This window comes from Castanea sativa, chromosome 10, assembly GCF_040712315.1.
Source record: "Castanea sativa cultivar Marrone di Chiusa Pesio chromosome 10, ASM4071231v1".
NCBI classification, from domain to species: Eukaryota; Viridiplantae; Streptophyta; class Magnoliopsida; order Fagales; family Fagaceae; genus Castanea; species Castanea sativa.
The window spans coordinates 9,965,953-9,973,390 of NC_134022.1; the positions used below are offsets into that span (position 1 = coordinate 9,965,953).

The window sequence follows — 7,438 nt, forward strand, 5'->3', positions numbered from 1 at the left end:
TTTTTAGTTTTTTCTTTTACTGCTAGGTTGATTAATTATCTTTTTATTTAACTATCCCGTGCATTGTACGGGTTAGCAACTAGTTAGTTTAATTAATGAAACTCAAGCTTAAAATGATTTTGTAACCCTTATAGATATTGAACATATGACATATCGGCGAAATATCAAGTGAGACACAAAAAATTGGACAGAAATTTTGTATTAAAAAATGTTAAAGTGGGACAGGGAATAAAGTGGAACACAAAATTGAAACAGGGAATTTGCATTCTACATGTTCCCAACCAAGCTCACTGTATTGTGTTCTGCTTTCCACTGTAGCAGTTGTAAAAACACATTGTTTTCTATAGCCAACTTGAGAAAGGGAGAGAGAGGGAAAAGAAACCAAAGAGAGACTATGATAAACCCAATTCTTGACAGATTAAAGGACATATGGGACGAATGGAACATCAGGGCGATCATTCTCGTAAGCCTCTCACTGCAAACCATATTGATTTTGTTTGCTCCCTTCAGAAAACGCATACCTAAAAAAGCAGTGATCTTACTCATCTGGTCATCTTACTTGCTAGCTGATTGGGCTGCAAGCTTTGCTATTGAACACATCGCCAATAGTCAAGTCCCAGACTCCGCGAATCCCATTACTGATGATAAGGGATGCCACCTTGTTGGTAAAAACTCGATGCTCTGTCAAGGCAAAGTCTCTCAAGCCAGTGGTAATAAGGGAAACAAGTCCTCTGAGAATACTGATCTTCTGGCATTTTGGGCTCCCTTCCTTTTGCTACACCTGGGTGGACCAGACCCCATAAGTGCATTTGGCCTTGAGGTTAATGAGCTCTGGCTTAGGCACCTGGTCAGCCTACTAGTCCAAGTTATTGTGACTGGTTACGTGTTCTTGCTCACACTTCCTGAAAACAAGCTATTGGTCCCAACATTGCTCATGTTTGTGGCAGGAATAATCAAATATTTTGAGAGGACATGCGCATTGTTTCTTGCAAGCTTGGATAGGTTCCGAGAATCCATGCTTAAAGCACCTGATGCGGGGCCCAACTATGCAAAGCTCATGGAGGAATACTCTTCGAAGAAGGAAGCAGGACTGCCAACAAGAATAGAGATGACACCAGAGCCTGGGAAAGACTCAAAGCTTGCAACTGCTGTGAACTTGATGTGGTGAGGTATGCTTACAAGTACTTCAACATATTCAAGGGACTCATCGTTGAGCTTGTCTTCAGCTTCTGTGAGCGCAATGAAAGCCGAGAGTTTTTCCTAAGGATAGACGAATAAGACGCGCTTAAAATAATAGATTTAGAACTCAACTTCATCTATGAAGCTCTCTATACCAAGGTGGTTGTGGTGCATAACAAAATTGGATATGCATTCCGAGCTGTATCCGTTGGTTCAGTTGTGGCGGCCTTTGTAATCTTCGCTCGCTTGAACAAGATTTGTTTCACGAAGTTTGATATAAATGTTACCTACGCTTTGTTAGGTGGAGCCATTTGCCTGGATTTTATTGCTCTTGTTAACATAAATTCAGTATTGTGGACTTGACCCAAGTAGATTACTTACTTGTATAGTACAGATTGTACTACACTCTTACTTGTACTACACTCATATTTACTTGTACTACACTCATATTTACTTGTACAGCACTCATATGCCTCCTATATAAAGACATTCATGTATATTGTTTCAGTAAGAAATACAATACTATTGAATTCAGTATTTCTAACATGGTATCAGAGCCACTGCTCTGACCTTTTCTTAGCAGTTTTGTCTTTATTGGTGTAACTCCATTTTTAATATTGTTTCCGCTGTCACAACAACTACCACAGCCTTTCGCCGTTGAACTTTCGAGTCTTCCAGACATCGTCCTTGGGTTCCAGACCTGTAGCAGCCGTCGTTGAGGAGTTCGAACACTGTAAAGACCACTACCTTTTCCGGCACCGCCGCGAATCTTGCTCCGATAAATTTTTTGAAGGTACCACGAAGATCGTCTTGCTCCGATCTACCTATTTGTGGAAGCCTCGCAATCATCGAAGACCGCACGCGCCTCCACACGCCGCCCAAAGAACCTACGCTGAAGCTCACGCGCTACACACGCCTCACGCGACGTCATCCTTCCAGGCTAACATCATCCGTGACATCATCAGTGCCACGTCAGCATCCAGTCACCTACTGACGTCAGCGACACGTCATCTTGCTGACGTCATCCGTTGACCGTTGACTGACCGTTGACCGTTGACTTTTTCAGAGTTGACTTTTTGCAGCCCAGGTTCTCCTTACTCAGTTTTTCACGTAGATTTCATTTTTGCAGTCTGTTTTTGCATATTGTATCTCTAAATGGATAAAAATGATGTTTTTCTTCCTCGCCCCATCAATACTGTATTGGAGGGGACTAAGAATTACTTATCTTGATCTCAAGCTATGCGCAGTTTTCTTAAGGGTCACATGCTCTGGCATTATTGCACTGGTGCAATCACTATTCCTATGAAGGGGGCAAGTGAAGAAGATACTGCCTTCCTTAGTCGTATGATTGAATGGGATAGTCACAATCACATGATCCTCACATAGATTCGAAACACTTTCATTCCCTCCATCTCCAATCTGCTGGGCAGCTTTGATGATGCAAAATTAGCATGGGATATGTTGGCCAAAAGATACTCTACTACTCATGGATCCATGAAATATCAGTTAGTGGTTGAATTGCGTCAACTCAGGCAAGAACCAGGGCAGTCCATCAATGACTACTATGATCAGCTTTGCTTCATTTGGGACCAAATTGACCTTTCTAATCCAACTTGGGCATGCTCAAAGGATGCTCAACAATATGCTGCTATTAGAGATGAATTTCGTCTCTATGAGTTCCTGATGTCACTCCACAAGGACTATGAGCCCATTCGAGGTTAACGTCTTAATCGTAGTCCTCCTCCCTTTCTTGATACTGCTGTGAACGAATTAGTAAGAGAAAAAGCTCGCCTTGCAACTCTTCAAGCCCAGGGTAAGTTTAATGTTCTGGCCCTTACTCCTTCTACTCCACCCATAGAGCAACCTCAGCACTCAAGTGATCTTTTTGGTTCCAGCAATCATCGCAGACAGACCAACAAAAAGTTCTGCAACTATTGCAAGCGTCCTGGCCACACTATTGAGACTTGTTACCGTCGCAACAAATCTACTGCTACAGTTGCTAGTACTGAGTCTACTCCGCCAATGCCTCCCATTTCAGCTGAGTCCCAGTCTTCTGGATCCACTATCAACCTCTCACCCACTGAACTACAGGAGATCATAGCTTAGGCTGTTCGTATGGCTAGTAATGCATCTCTTTCCACTGCTCTCTCAGTTTTACCTAATAAGTCTCAAACTTGGCTTTTTGATTCTGCCTGTTGCAATCACATGACACCTCACTCGTCCTTATTCTCCAAACTTGACCCTACACCACATCCCCTAAATATTCACATAGCTGATAGTTCCACCATGCATGGGAATAGTCTAGGTTTTGTTTCGACCTCCAACCTCTCTGTTCCTGGGATCTACCATGTCCCTAACCTATCCTATAATTTGTGTTCTGTAGGACAATTAGCTGAACTAGGTTATCGCCTTATTTTTTACTACTCTGGGTGTATTGTGCAAGATCCGAGGACGGGGCAAGAGCTTGGGATCGGCCCTAAAATTGGGCGTATGTTTCTCGTGGACAATCTTCATCTTCCACCTGTTGCTCCGGTGTCTGTTGTTGTTACTACCGCTGCGGTGTCTTCCTTACCCTCTCTCTCACTTTGGCACTTTGGTCTTGGTCATGCACCCTTTTCTCAGGTACAACAGTTAGCTTCTGAGGGTCTGTTAGGTTCTGTGTTTAAAGAAAATTTTGATTGTACTTCATGCCAGTTAGGAAAATAGCCAGCTTTATCTTTTAATAATAGTGATTCTATTTCTAATAGTATTTTTGAGTTAATTCATTCTGATGTTTGGGGACCTTCTCCTGTTGCTAGTATTGGTGGATCTCGACATTTCCTATGCTGTTCATCAGGTCAGCCAGTATTTTTTCGCTCCACGGTCGACTCACTATGCTGCTGTTCTGCGCATTCTTCGATTAACTAGCCTATACCGCTAGCATTCAGCTGGAATCCTATCAGCTCACTGATGCTACATAGCCGGGTTACAAACTATACGAAGATAAGTGACTTTGCTTCCATATCTTCAAAATTGCATCATTGAGTACATGATTACTTTACGTCTAAATAAATACTACTTTATTTCAACTGGTATTATAATTAATAATCAAAGCTATCATATCAAACGCATATTGTATATTTATTCAACCATTATCGTGATTCTTAGACTTTAACTTTGATGGTTTTATAGGCTTAAAAGTATACCGGTAGCCATTGGACCACGTGGCCCAATGTTGAGTTCCGAAATGCAACTCCCCAAACGAACCCGGGTCTAACATGGTCACCCTTCCAAAGGACCACACATGGCTGAGCAACCGAAAATGGCCCCCAAGCAATATTTTTGTTAACTACCATTAGTGTTAATTCCTATGTGGCTAACAGTACATTGATGTGGCATCTTTTCAATTGACATGGCATTTCTTTTTTCTTTTTTTAATACTAGTCTTGTTTAGTGTTAGCATTAATTCCTTTCTCTCATCGCCGGTATCGCTTCAAGCTCTAATCTTCGATTACCTACACTTAGACTAGCACCAGAGAGAAAAAGGAGATGATGACAATAATGAAGGAGTAATGGGTTTCTTAGAAGCCAATGAATAGTGGCCATAATGAATTACAAATAATTTCTCCATTTGTCCATAAAAAATAAAAATAAAAAAAACCTGCCTTCACCTGCACACTAGGCTACAAAAACTTTGTTACTTCCTTTTTCTAATATGTGCTCCTCCTTAGCTCACAATCTATCACCCCCGAAAGATCCAAATCTTAATAATAAAATAAAGAGAACTTCATGCTTCAAAAAATCATAAAAACATCCAAAAGGAAGAAAATAAGATCTGGGGAGTTTTTGAGTTTTTGGTCGAACATTGCCTAAGATGGACAGTCTAGCTTGCCTGGTTGGGTGGTCACTGAAGAGACACCAGCAATGAAAATTGTTTTGTTTGAAAATTGTTTTGTTTTGTTTTTTAAAAATGTTTTCGTGTTTTACTTTTTTATTTTAAATTGGAATAGATTATTAACTTAAAATTGACTTCTAAGTTTTTCTTCAAAATAGCTTATGTGTAATAGTTACACATTTGTAAAGATCTTGTGGTAAAAGTGTAAATCTTGAAATAGTTTTAGCATTTTCATATGTAAAAAAATGCCACATCAATTAAAACAAGGCATGTCAATGTTCCGTTTGCCACATAGACAGTAACACTAACGATAGTTAACAAAAGAACTTACATTGTTAGTTTTTTAAACTAAAAGGATTAATTACGCTCACTTGAAGCTTGAAGGACCAATAACGCTCACATGGTAAACTTTAGAGACCAATAATGTAGTTTCGCCTAACTTTTATGAGAAATATAAATAAATAAATAATTGTCAATGATTGTGCTATTTGCATTTTTAATTATTTTTCAATAACCATTTGTTATTTTTATTTTTTGCTAAATAAAATTGTGTTATTCCTTTTTTATTTTATATATCATTTTTACTTTTTGGATTTACTCATAAAATTTCAAATTGGTCTATGATTTAATGGACAAAATGTAGTCATGCACGCGCACACACAAACACATTATATGTGTTTTGAGACTTTTCAAAAAAATTTGGAACCGTTTTTTCATCTTAAAAGTCATTGACATGTAGTCATGCGTGCACACACAAACACATTATATGTGTTCTGGGAATTTTCAAAATTTGTTAGAACCTTTTTTTTAATCTTAAAAGTCATTGACTAAGGGTCTATTTGGGAACAGTTTATTTAGTTGAAACTGAAATTTTTTTGCTAAAAGTACTATAGATAAAAGTAAAAATTAGTTGAAACAGTACAGTGAGACTCATGAATAATACCAAAAAGTGTTATGAGACTCATGAATAGTAACAAAAAAAACTGAATAGTATCAAAAATAAATTATATAGTAAAATAAACTAACTTTAAACTCTTATCCCAAACACAACCCAAGTATATTTTAATTTTGGGACATTATATGCCATGACTCGGTAAAATAGTTCACCCATGTGGTTGTTCCATTAATTTTCAATTTTTTTTTCAAGTAAAGTTGCAAATGTCAGTTTATTACCTCCATGTGTTCATTTCTTTCCTTACTGCAGAGAAGTTGGAGATGGAACATGGGATTCCATTTTCAAACCTCTTGAGGAACAGGCATGTGCTTAATAGAACCAGACCCATCTTATTGGAAGTCATGTTTTACATTGTATGGTTGTAATTTAAATTATTTTACATTTTCTTGCAGGTTGCAACTGTTTGCGACAAGGTGATATATCTCTGTTGGTTAGATTGGCTGTTTACCTCTCCTGGATCTTGAGGTTTGTTTGTCGTTTCCCCTTCAACTAATTCATGGTCACTACTATACTACAGGTGAAGGAAATGAACAAACTGAGTCAAGGTTACAACCAGGGGCGGCGCTATAGCTTATTCAGGGGGTTCAAATGAATTTAAACACCCTGACTTCAAAAAAAAATTTTATATATGTAAAATATTTTTTTGTTAGTTTAATACTTTAATTTATTCTTAAAAATATTTTTTTGCACATCCTGACTTAAATCTTGCACACCTTTATTACAAGTATTTTCGACTCTAAGAGTAAAGAGTACGTGTTTATGAATTGTAAGTGTAATTCTTTTTTATAAATTTATATTATATGTGTGTGGGTATGTCTAATATTAATTGTGTACATTACTTTTTATTATAATGTTATTTGTGTAAATTATGATGTGTGTGGATGTTTGTGTGTACAATATAAATATAATATAACTTTATAATAAAGAGGGTTTTTTTACATGTGTGTGTATTGTTATCGTATTATAATAACTTTTTGTTATAAAGTTAGTAAAATTCAAGAAAAAAATTGTAAAGTTAGTGATTGTTCAAGCATTTGATTGGTTAAGTAGACATATAGCGTATAACTTTATGTATGAATGAGTGATTGTTTGCGTTAATAATTAATATGAAGCCAATGAGTTAAGATTAGTCACTTAGTCTAAAATATTTTTATAAAACAAAGTCAAATAGATATAATAACAATTGTATAAAGATAAAAATGTTAAACAAACTTAACAAAATAAAATGGTCATAGGCTCATAGCTATCCACGTTGGCAATAGATACTCGAAATGAACTATCATGTAACATTTAAAATTTGAAAATTTTTAGAATAAAATTGTAAAACTTCACGTATTATTATTATTATTATTATTATTATTATTATTATTATTATTATTATTTGTCGATAACTCAATATATTTAAGATCTCTTTTAATTAAAAAAATTTA

General features: G+C 36.8%; 1 pseudogene; it reads left to right on the forward strand.

The window, feature by feature from the left end:
* Window positions 1-394: 394 nt before the first annotated feature.
* On the forward strand, window positions 395-1,542 carry LOC142612010 (uncharacterized; annotated as a pseudogene).
* Window positions 1,543-7,438: the final 5,896 nt, after the last annotated feature.